Here is a 13,660-nt window from a genome sequence, read left to right as displayed (position 1 = left end):
AGTTGTTTTCACATTGTGTCACAATATGTGGACCCAAATGCAGAGATAGATAGAGGCAGCAGATAGGAGCAGAGTTCAAAATAAAATATAAAAAAATACAAAAAGGCACAAGGAAACCAAGGAGCAGGAAACAAAACACAGCAGGACATGAGGAATGTGACAAGGTCGAATCAGCAATCATTCTGTGTCCAAACACTCAGCTAAATAGTGCAGGAGGCCTGAACGGGCCACACCTGAGTGCAAAACACGAGTCAGCTAATCACTGACAACCCAAACACACTGACATCACTGGGAGGTGGAGACACGAGCAGGAAGACCTGGGAACACAAAGGCAAGAGTTAACACAATCTAGATTCTAGATCTAATCTAGATTGGATTAGTCATTGTTAGCTGGCTTCAACTAACCAAACATTCCCTGTCAGACTGGAGCTGTTTTACAAACGTCGATCAAAACACGCTAATTCAAGCCAAGTGTTTACTGCCTTGCTACATGGGCGTGCACATGAAAGGGGTGGAGATTGCAGCGTCTGACCAATCAATGGAGAGAACTAGCAGACTCAGCGTCTTTACAATGAATGGAGGAACAGCTTATGATCTTAAACAAAAATAATGAATATAAATCCATGATGACAGCAAAGAGCAACAGTGAATTAGAGGAGGCGGAGCTTTTGCACTCGCTCAGATCTGATCCACTTTATAACTTGGTACGGACCAGGTTGCTGAAGTTTAAAATGATGAATAATTAAAATCCATAATTCAGACCAAAGATAATTCTGTTGTTACAGAAAAGGCAGAAATGAAAGAACCCAGGCAGGAAGCTGCTGACTATGAATGTGCAACAGCGCAAGATTATTTATAATATATGAATGGATTGGACGATAAACGGACAGTGCTCTGCAGTTAAACTTTATTACAGCACTCACGTGTTTCTATTCAAGAAGACCTCTATCACACACACTGAGATGAGAGCACATTGTGCATGTTCCTGCTGATAATGTGAGTCCCAGCGTATGAATTAATTAATTAATTAATTATTGACTTCAGCTGTCTGCGCACACGGATCGACACACAGGCTTCATCAGTTGACTGTAAATCAGTCTATTAAATATATATCTATATCTTTCCTAAATGATGTCATCGCTAAATGAAAGGATCGTATTTGTAATTAATAATCTCCTTTCCTAAACGCAGCTGTCAGATTTGCACCAACCAGGATCATCTATCAATGGGCAGGTCTTTTCTAAGAGATTTTAATTGGTCAGGAGGCGGGGCTTTAAGACTCGCTAACATCCAAGCCAGAGAAAAACCTGGTCGTGACCAGGTTGGCCATTCAGCATTAATTGTCATAGTGATTAAGCCTCAGCAAGGTTTGTAGTCCAGCACACACTGATTAAATCTCAGAAGTTTGCGTGATAAGAGGTAATCTAGATTCGTAGCACACCCCCTGGAGGCCAGACTCAAAAACAGAATAAACAAACACTCTCAGAAAAACTAAGAGATGACCACAAGGGCTACACACAAACAAAACTAAGCAGAACCTGAACATTGTTTGCTTTGCTAGGTTGACAACCTAAATAACTTTAATTGTAGTCTTGTAATAAGTAGACTCAACTACTGTATGTATTGTAATTTTGTTTGATGATGGCTAAGGTAACCAGCCACAGACCGGTCTGTACTAAGTGAATTTAACGTTCAACCTTCAAAATGACATGAGTTGTCTTTCCAGCCAAAATAATCCCAATTTTAAGACTTCTAATTTACTGAGCTATTTAATTATCTGTAATGTGAAAAACAATACATAGACGGCTCTCTACACAAAAGGATTCTAACCCTAGAAAAAAAATATTATTATCTTTATTATCTCAAACAGATGAGAACCTTAACTATTGAGTGAAAACAATGGAAGGAGTCTTGAACACACCACTGACTTTATTACATATGGGATGAGGGGTATTCAGAGAAAGCTCAGGCCCAGTCAAAGTCAAGATTTTATAATAATTTGACATTTATCAGTGTTGACAGCTTGGGTGAGTCGTTTCCACTGGCTGCATAATCAAATAAAGGCTGCAAACTGCACTGCGTACTCAATATCCCTCTAAATTTTGTTTCAATAACAGTGTCTGGGTAAATGTATGTGTGTCTTTGTGAGTGTGAGTATAGGTTATTTTTCATTTCTAGACCATGTTCAAAAGTATAAAAGCTCCAATGTTTATATGCTTGAAACAAAAAGATCCTACATCTGCATATCTTAAAAAAATAGGTTTTTAGAGGAATATAATTTATTATTATTAACATTTACTATTAGGTATTTGATCTACAAACCACATTTCTCTTTTCAATATTTCTACCATTCCCAAACGCAACCATTCTCTAAACAACTTCTGAGCAATTGATCCCTGAATTAAAAATATTTGAGAAACACAAAAGCAGTCAAGTAAACTATATATGGTCACATAAATTACAAAGCCAACACTTGAACAAGCTGCATGCAAACTTGTACTTATTTTGGAGTCTGCCTCTGAGAATGAGCATTTCTCTGCAGAGAGGTATTCCATAAAGCGGGTTATGTTCAAACTCTGAGTATGTTTAGGCTCAAATGAGGGAAACTCTGAGTACTGCATCACATTCCTAAACGCGAGATACAGTATGTTCATCTCTGTGTCTGTTACCATGATAACATTGTCCATGAACTAAACCTGGTCGCTGGCAGGTTTTATTGAAGAAACCATGGGTTTCTATCTGGCTCCGCCCACCTAAACACCACTTCTTAAGGAACACTTTAATGTACCTTGACACTGTTCTCTGACACACATTTAACATTACACACCACAGACATGCTCACATCATTACAAATGTTGTGCCGCTTTAAGTTTTTTTTTGTTGTTTTTCCAATCCGTAGTTTTTTTTTATAACATGTGGATACAGAGAATTTAGGACAAGACTGAGAGGTTGATCTGCATTAAAATGCCTACTGACGTCTGTGGTAAAGTTCCCTTGGTACAAACATGTGGCAAATGTGAAGGGGAAAAAGTCAATTTAAATGAATACACATTTATGTCTCGACATTGACTCTACGTTGTTTAATAGTGTAATATAAGTGGATGTATGAATATCATAGTGTAAAAGTTACTGTGGCGTAGTGAGTTAAGTCTCTGTTCTTGTGAGTGTAGGGTTGGGGTTTTTTTTTTATGATGTCTTTTTTAGACTTCGACATGACTCTGGCAACTACATTACATTAAAAAATCAATATAAATGACGCGATATCAAGCTGCCTTCACTGTCGTTATAGCTACTGTAGCAGGAGGGCTCTCTATGCAGCAGCAATCTGCTGCTGCCATGGCTCCTCAAACACATTTTATTACTATTACTAAACGGTCGTCACGTCCCTGGCGCAATGAAGTGATGAAGCAACCAAAAAGCGGCACTAATCATGGGCGATTTAAAAGATTATTGTCGCTGAAGTGATGTTCTTAGTGAACGCACCTTTAGAACAGATTCATATTTCACAAACGCCGGCTTATTTCACCCATTGGGGTGAATAAATCACTCTCTTCCGGGTGATTGCCATGGCAGCTTGAGTAATCTCTACTCCATTGATGATAGCTTTTTATTGTGCACATGCACGAAAGTAACCCAAGGTTTACATACTCAGGGTTAATTGACCCACTTCAAACTAGCTGTAATGGAATCAGTTACCCAGAGTTTCCCATCGCTGGGTATGTTGACTCAGAGTTTCTGGAATACACCTCAGGTATAGTTTAAAAAAAAAAAAATACCACTAGTGGCTGGAGTTCATGTACTAACCTGATTTAACATTGTTCCTCCTGCTCAGGGGTGTCCAAGTCCAGGAAAGTGAAGGGTCATTCATATCATGCTTTCTTTAGGGCTGAATGATGACACATTTAGATGTGTTGGAGAAGGAAGACATCCACAATAAGCTGGTTAGGGGCTTTGTTCATAGACAGTTGACAGTAAAACATACTGTCAACAATGCCTCGAAAAAAGAGGCATCAACAGAGACCCATAAACAAAGTAAGGGCCGTGCTTAGACAGCCAAGTTGTGGGAGATAGAATCAAAAGGTTTCTTCCTCCTCAGGCTTTGGAAGACCTAGCCTGACCATGTTATAGAAATAGAAAAGATAACACACTTCACAGCTCAGAGACTGTAACAGATGTTCAATACTTGGACAGTAAAGATAAAAAACGTTTTGACGGTGGAAAAAGAGGTCACCTTACCAGATGTAGTGAAACTTATGAAGGAAGACCTCACCCACATCAAACCTCACCCGTCCAGGTAAAGAAATTTAAACAGACTCAATTGGAGCAAGATATGTATGCTTTATTCAGTAGGATTTGGGACCAACAGCAGGGGAACATTTCAAAGCTCTAACAGTAACTGGGACACTTAAAAGAAATCCAATAAGACAAATGAACCCAATGGGACAAAGAAAGAAATTGTTGATTGAGCATGCAAAAGAAGACAACTTTGCTCTTTGACTTACAGTGGAAATTGCCAATGTCAACAGTCCATGGTCCAGTCCCAGCATAACCTATAGGATAAGCAGAGTCAGTGGAAAAAAAAGAGAAGACAAGATTACTCAATGAACAAAATGAAGCTACTACTCTTCTTAAGGCAGGAAACCTGAAACTGTTGTTAGTCCGATGCCAAAAAGCCTTTAATAAGAAAAACATCAAGTGGTTAAAATGCAAGGCAAGCTTATTAGACACAGAAAAAGAGAACAATGGCTTTCTTGAGCAACAACAAGAGACAACTGTTGAGCTCACCTTGGCACAGGCGCCCTCACATAACTTTAGAGAAATAAATAAGCAATGGACAAGAAAAAATATGGTTTTAATGCTATATAAAAGCAAACCAATTTGTTTACTACCACCAGGAAAGAAGGAATCTCCAGCCTTACTGTTTTACTGGAAAAGGCTGAGAGTGAAGTCTCCATCCAAGCCCTTGAACTGAAGTAGAAAGCTGAACTCAAGGATGAAAATCTATATATAAATTCTCTTTTGAAGGTCTCTCTCACCACTGAACAAAAAATACCTCAAAGAAACAAAAGACACATGCAGAAAACATAAGCATAAGGAGCTAATGTACGTGCTTTAGACTGAGTTGGAAAAAAAAGAAGACAAACTTAGAGCCTAATGCATTCAGGCCACAAGAAACTTCAGTTTGAAATATGCCAAATAGACGACAGGAAAACCTATGCTTTTCCAAAGGAAAGATACCAACATCACTTCTCAAGACAATGAGGATAGAACAGCGATTCCTGATGCTAAAGTAGCATAGGAAAGCAGCAATCAATACCAAATGGATACGGCAGCAGAAAACAAAAAAAAGTGGTTTCAAGCCTCATAAGCAGATGGTGTCAACGTTTCTTCATGTATACAACACTTATACCAGCTCTGCGTGGTTCACAGTGGTTGAGCTACTGCTGAGAGCTGAGCTACTGGGCTATAAAGAGCCAGAAAACCTTCAACCCATGTGCCGTGTCTCAAACCCTTATCTGGTCATGCTCGAGACTGATTTTCTTGCATTCCATTCAGTTAAATTCTCTTTGGTGTTAATTTACCGGTGCATAAGCAGAAGCTAGAAGCAGCTTTGTCACTTTCTGTGTAAAACCAGCAAGTTTCATTTTTAGCAGCTTTCAGTGGCATCTGCTTGGATTTGGAGGACCAACTGGCAACTTTTAGTCTCTGGCTGCACATCACTGTGCTATACTTTACTTGCCAGTAAATATCAATCCATGGTCTCATGCAAAACACAATGCAGCGCACAACTAACACAGGATTTCCACTGGATGCATAACTTCTCCAAAACTGTAAAATGTCAGAAAGGTCTATTAAACCTCCTCTTGTAGCGTGAATATACATACACATGCACATACTTTTGCCCATAATGATTAATGCCTTAAAGCTGATATCCAGAGTTTCTGAGAAATCTAAGTTTATGTATGATTCTTTTGAAATGGAAAAAAATACCTAACTAGTCTTTCACTACGGTCTACTGCCGGTGGTCATTCATATACATTAATGTATATAAGTCCCTCCTTTGTCCTATAGACCCCTATACAAATGGAAACGATCGCCGACTGCGCCCAGCCAATAGGCTTCAACTTCTTGTTTTTGAGACTGTCAATCAAAGTTAATGCGGAACTGTGCACGGAAACAAGGCACAGCAGCAAACAGGTTAAAAAGATTTTGGCTCATACTTGACCCATAGACCTACAGTACATCAATGCGACCCGATGCGACCTTGTTATGTTCCGCGATGCGCATGCAGAAAAGTAGAGGCGTTGCTTCTGGTAGATTGGGAGAGGCAGCAGGAAGAAGTGAGGCTGTTAGCTTTTTGAGTAAAAGTTCCTGAAAGACATGATGCACCAATCAGTTTTAGGATAACTGCAATGGCAAAATAAAAAGGTAAAAAGGTGTGATTATTTTTCTGGTGGCACTAAATGCAAATAATACTGTCAAAACAATACCTTCATACAGCATTTCTTCTAAATTTTAAAACAGACATACAGAACATGCAAAAATATCCCAGTCAATGAGTGAGTGACATCTGCTCCCTGCTGTGTTGGAGCAGGGAGACATCTACAACATGCTGAATATGGACTATTGAGGACTGCACTTGGGCAACCCAGTTTTAGCTAAACAACTGTAACTATAAACTATTCCTTGTATATGTACAAGTTGAATAATTTTCCTTTGCATTGAGGCATAGATCCACCTCTCCCATCTTTCTTATGCTTCCTTTAAATTAAACAGTAATTGTTTCAGATTCCCATTTCTTTGTAACATAAATATATTGTAAAACAGACCACTATGATGTTTGTCTTTTTTTTTTTTGATGTATTACAGTAGTTATTTAACACTGTAGTGATTTCCATTTAAAATGAAAGTAAATCTCTTTGTAAATGCAGTGCATTAGCTGTTCTATGCATGACTGCAAAAATAATTCCCCTTCAAACACAGACATGTACCTTTTCCTATCTAAAGTATTGGGTCCACTGGCGACTGTGTTATTTTGTTGCGACCCTACTGGCTCTTTTGCTGAACTCTTGCTTTTATTGACGGCATATTCATCACGCTGTCTGATATCAGACCCACAGGCACAAAAAATTGAAATGGAAAGATACAGATCAGATCATGAAACATTTTACACAACCTCCTTTGGTTTGAATGAAGTTGCATAGAAATCTTATTCAAATTAAAATTACACTTGACAATTAAATCCAATAAAAGTTTCAACTGGCATTTTGATAGTTATGAGAAGTTTGGTGATTCTGTCATTAGTCTGCTTAGTTAGTTATGGTTTACCTCCTTATTCACTCCCTGTTCCTTGATTGTGCCTGTTCCTGCCCAGTTTTCCTGCTCTCCACAACGGCTCCTCATTCCCTCGTGAAGTTGGAGGAGGTTACTTATACTCCGTCTGTTCTGTCAGTCTCTTTCTAGATGGTCAACCCGTTAAGAGAGACTTCAAACTCCTAGAAAGTATTGAGAGTTCCTGAGTTTGATTATTAAAGTGGGGAATTGAGAGTTCCTGTTTTTGATTATTAAGTGTGGAATCTGAGTTCTTTATTAAATAACAAATCCGAGTGGGGAATATTTCAGTTGTCTTCCTGGTTTTGTGCGGGGCCCGTTTATTCAATCTTATTTAGATATTTCAGTATCTGTCTACTCCTTCCTGCGTTGCATTTGAGTTCTTCTGTATACCTGTGATAGATTCCTTGTCACACCACTAATTCCTTTTCTGAGCGCTTACTTACGCTAACCTGCAATACATACCCCAGTAATCCCAATGGATTTGACTGAAATGAATAGGGGGAATATATATTTGAGTCCTGTAACTCAGGTGTTGGTAGCTGGCCTTATGCTAAGAGCAATGACAGCCATCAAAATATACCAACACTACCTTAATAAATGTGCAAAAAAACTGTCAAACCAGTGTCTCCTGAAAACCCAATTATAAGTATGACATGACAGGTCCACAACCTGTCTGGTTACACCTCTTTTCTTCTCTCCTGTTTGCAACAACCTGTGTGATACTAATAAAAACTTAAACAAAAGGAAAAAAAAAATCTGTCATGTGAATTGTCAGAGGACACTTGTTAGACTGATCCACTTTTTAGAGCAAGAGATAGGATGCATAAAATATTAGCTCTGTCACTTTTTGCTGCTTTACAGTCTGACTTTCCTCCTACAAGCTAAAAATAAGATCCTGAGGCCTCCAGACTGATGCCAGCTGTTTCCCAACGGCATCGCAATCTCCATCAGTCCGTCCCATTTTGTATGTCACATTAATACAGGGATTTTCAATATCTCACACATTTTCGTTCCTAGATTGGCTCAGTGCATGGTAAATGTGTGGCTGCCACATTTTGGCCTCTCTGTGTGGTGGTACATGTTTTCTGCTGCGTTCACACCAGATGCATCACAAAAGGTTTGTGCGTTCAGATTACATACAAAGTCAATGGATACATGTGTCCCAGATGCAAAATCTATCCTGTGCTGCAGTGCGGTTCGATCCGCCCGTCAAGAGCATTGGCCGTGCGAGCGCGCTCCGGTTTTTTTTTGTCATATTCGAACATTTGCACATTCGCAAGAGTTTAAAATAATGAACTCCTGCAACTGTTTCGCATGATGAAAGCCAATCAGAAGCAATGACTTCAGGCCGTCAACACGGACATCGGTCTGTTCACCCATTCAACTATGGAGTAGAAGCTGTGTGTGACCACCTGGAGCTGTATGACACGGCCTTTATAACCGGGACCGGACTAGGAAGGATTTGGCGTGGAGGAGAATCAACGAGGAGGTGGTAGTAGCAGGTAAAAGTTTTCTCTGTAATTTTCATCTCTGAAAGTCGGGACTGAGCTAGGATAGCAGTAGCCGCTAATCACAACGGCTTTTTTCACTGGTGGTTCATGTTTATGAGAGGAGAAAAAGCTTCAGCAGGCAGTGAAACTCACCCAGTTGGATGTGTCGCTGGTGGGCGGTGCTTCGCTTCAAACACGCATATGAAGCCAATGGGGACATCCGGTGTCGCAGAAGACGCATTTGATGTGACAGCATTAGGGAACAGGTAACTTGAGATTCTTGGGTACATGGAAAATCTTAGACAAGCATGAATACAATGTAGTTTACTACATATTTATTGTTGCTAATTACAAGAATATATAATAGACCTAGTTATCGATGAACCCATATTAAACTAAAAAAAAATAATACAGGAAACGAGAGTGAAGTGATATCACAGGAAACATCAGAACAAAATTGACATCACTGATTTCTCTGATGAGGAAACACAAGAAAGTAAAAACACGTTTGAAATATTTTTTTTCTGCTCTAGCGCCGTCTTTTCATCATTCAACTGGACTCTTGATCCCACAATGCAATGCACAAAACCTTTCCAAAGTTCAAATCACATGACCATTTGACAAGCAATCTATTGTTGACAGTGGAGTCTGTTATGGCAATTTTTATATTCATCATCATATCGTCAAATGTATGTTCATGTGTACAATTTGTCATGTTTTAATACATAATGACTCCATTACTCTTTGCACTTTTGAACAGCTGAATCATGTTAGATTAAACAGTACAGATCGTATTGTACTCAGTGCAACACAGAGTCTCTGCTGAAGGCCATACACACGAACGCACACACTATCAAGGATAGATAAGAGTGGCGCCCAATCTTCCTCATAATATACACGTCTTCATCATCCTCAAATGTTTCCACTGTTGGGCATCTGACTCCCTCCTTCTCCTTACCTCAGGGTGGAACTTTTCTGTTATCTGTATAAAAGCTTAAGCTGTGAAACTGTTAGTTAGAGCGGGTCTTGCCTTTTTGCTCTGCCACGAGCCTTTTGCCTTTCATTCTTTCAGGATGGAAGCTTCTTTTTTACTCCTTTTTATTTTATTTTATAATAAATCTTTTTTATAAAATCATCAATGCCTCGCCTGGACTCCATCATTCAACCAGAGCAATAAATCATGTCTCTAAATGAGGTCAACCACAAATTTGCCATGACAAGTCATAAACAAGCTTGTGAGCCCAAATTTTAACCTTTGAGAATAAATTCTGAGAGAAATATCTTCAATTTATTGATGTATGTCATTATCTGTGTTTAAAAAACAACTTTTGGTTCTGTTCTTTCTTTCTTAGAACAAAAGCCACAATATGATTACACAATCAAATTAGCAAAAGGTATTGATGGCATAGAACTCAAACCAATCATAACCATGGTTTAACTCACCTTGTACTAATCATCAGCTTGGCTGCAAGGTGATTCACCAATTTTATCAGACCAATCAAAACAACCTCTTATTAAACATAGAAGGATAAATGGTGAAATTATGAAATAAGTAAGTAAAAAAAAAAATGAATGAACAATCCTAAAATGCAAAGAATGTTTTGACAGGAGTGTCTTAAAGACAGACCACAGTCTGACAACAGCTGTTCTCACAGTTAGACATACATTTTTCTTTCTCTGAAAATCAAATAGGAAGAAAAGTATTTATATAAAGATTGTGATTAAAATACACAATCCAGGAGCTCACAGCTGTCACTTTCTGCTTTGTAATAACTGGAACGACTGTAAACAAAGGAGCTCTGTCCGACAGGAAATGTAGGGACTTGCTGGCGCTGCATCGTCTGCCATCTCAGAATGTTTGCAGTGCTTCCAAGTGGCTGTGGCAGATAATGTTTCCAGCTTTCTGATTGATATGCTTTGCACTGAGCTGTTGTTCTGAAGATGTTCACCTCTGAAAGTCTTCATGGTTTCTTGGTATCTCATTATGTTCCTCTCCCACTGTGTTATAGAGCGTTGTCAAACACAGACTATTGCATGTGAAACAGTTAATAAAACAATGAGCAGACTTTTCTTTTTGATTGGTTAAATATGAAAAAGAATCAAAACACATTTATGAATGAACACGGTAAATTAGATCAGATTGTGTTAGAGTGAGATCAGATCGTCTGCATGCGACACAGACATAAAACTGGGAATAATTTAAGAAAAACACCAATTATTATAAAAGCGTCATCTATCTTTATCACATTAATGCTGGTAGGGGGATGAGGGTGCCAACACTAACCTTGATTAGTGCTTACTATGCAATCCAAATGCAACAATTCAACGTTATAATAGGCTTGTTCAATAATTATGACACCGTCATTGATAGTGACTCCAACTACATGGGCATGCAAGGAGACCGTACAACTCAATACAAAACACACATATACAAGTGCTGGTCATAAAATTAAAATATAGAAAAAAAGTTGATTTATTTCAGTAATTCCATTCAAAAAGTGAAACTTGTATAATGTATACATTCATTTCACACAGACTGACATATTTCAAGTGATTATTTCTTTTAATGTTGATGATTATAACTGACAACTAATGACAATTTGAATATTGTGGAGAAGTTCAATATTGAATTTTAAATTGTCTCCAGTTTAGTTCTGTAGGCTACACAATCATGGGGAGGATTGCTGACCTAACAATTGTCCAAAAGACGACCATTGACACCTTGCACAAGGAGGGCAAGACACAAAAGGTCATCGCTAAAGAGGCTGGCTGTTCACAGAGCTCTGTGTCCAAGCACATTAATAGAGAGACATGGGTTTCAGCTGTCGCATTCCTTGTGTCAAGCCACTCGTGAACAAGAGACAGCGTCAGAAGCGTCTCACCTGGGCTAAAGACAAAAAGGACTGGACTGCTGCTGAGTGTTCCAAGGTTATGTTCTCTGATGAAAGTACATTTTGCATGTACTTTGGAATCAAGGTGCCAGAGTCTGTAGGAAGAGAGGAGAGGCACATAATCCATGTTGCTTGAGGTCAAGTGTAAAGTTTCCACAGTCAGTGATGGTTAGGGGTGCCATGTCATGTGTTGGTGTTGGTCCACTGTGTTTCCTTAGGTCCAAGGTCAACGTAGCCGTCTACCAGGAAGTTTTAGAGCACTTCATGCTTCCTGCTGCTGACCAACTTTATGGAGATGCAGATTTCATTTTCCAACAGGACTTGGCACCTGCAAACAGTGCCAAAGCTACCAGTACCTGGTTTAAGGACCATGGTATCCCTGTTCTTGATTGACCAGCAAACTCGTCTGACCTTAACCCCGTAGAAAATCTATGTGGTATTGTGAAGAGGAAGATGCGAGACACCAGACCCAACAATGCAGAAGAGCTGAAGGCCACTGTCAGAGCAACCATGGGCTCTCATAACACCTGAGCAGTGCCACAGACTGATCCACTCCATGCCACGTCGCATTGCTGCAGTCATTCAGGCAAAAGGAGCCCCGACTAAGTATTGAATACTGTACATGTTCATACTTTACATGTTTATACTTTTCAGTTGGCCAACATTTCTAGAAATCTTTTTTTTGTATCAGTCTAAAGTAATATTCAAATTTTCTGAGATACTGATTTTGGGATTTTCATTAGTTGTCAGTTATAATCATTAAAAATAAAAGAAATAAACACTTGAAATATATCAATCTGTGTGTAATAAATGAATATTATATACAAGTTTCACTTTTTGAATGGAATTACTGAAATAAATCGACGTTTTCATGATATTCTAATTTTATGACCAGCAGCTGTATGTATGTGTGTTTTGGTCACTGCAGAAAACCCCACGTGGCAAAGATACATATCTGACGACATAAAAACGTTTGCAATTTTTCTTGAAGTAAGAAATTCATGTCAATGGGGAGGATAAAAATGCCATAGAGATGAGAAAGTTTGAGAAACAGTCAGTCAATGTAATTAAAGTAATTCTTCTTGTAGCCATCGATCTGCCTCTATCACCAAACGGAATCAATGTTCTCCAGCCGTCTCCTCACAGAGCTGCTTGAACAAATGCAAATCCGTGCATAATAACTTTAATCACATTGTTTAAAATGCTTATAAGCTCAGGTGACATTTTTTGGCTTGCTAGCATTCTCTATGGAAGACAGTGTGAAGACTCCTCCTTGAATTAGTTTGGTTTGTTTTATCTCAGTTAAAGGCAGGTGGTCCCTCTCAAGCCACGCCCCTCACTCACATGCACAAGTACCAGTGCTCCAATAGTGGACCTAAGCTCATCGCTTGTATTGTATAGAAACTTTCGTTTCATGTGTCATTCAGCAGTAAGTAAACACTAGACTTTATCATTATATGTGTTAAAAAACGTGACCAAAAACTCTATTTTAACTCGCTTTGAGTGTGGGCTCGTGCATGCTAGGGATCGAGAAGGAGCTGGGAGACAGGGAGATGTGATTTGTTAAAAAAAAAAACTAACCATCTTTTTTTTATTGATCAAAGTTTTACAAGGTTTACAGCTGCTCATTTTCTTTGTTACTTTTTCAGAGCACATTCGATTGTAATTTCTGTCAGGACATAAATAAAATTTCAACAAAAAACTTAAAAAGTGCATCTGGAGAAAATTAGCTACTCTACTTTTAAAGTCACATAGCTGTTTATTATCAATCGCAAACAAAAATACAAATAGATACAATTACGTTTTCAATTACCCATGTTCAATTATAATTCAATTCCGATTACAGTGACCAACATTTATTCCAATTACAATTATTTTATCCCCAGAAAGTCAATTCTAATAACATTTTCAATTACTGAAGTTAAATTACAATTAATCACAATT

This window comes from Gouania willdenowi, chromosome 1 (genome assembly GCF_900634775.1).
Source record: "Gouania willdenowi chromosome 1, fGouWil2.1, whole genome shotgun sequence".
NCBI lineage: Eukaryota > Metazoa > Chordata > Actinopteri > Blenniiformes > Gobiesocidae > Gouania > Gouania willdenowi.
This window is presented reverse-complemented; position numbering follows the sequence as displayed.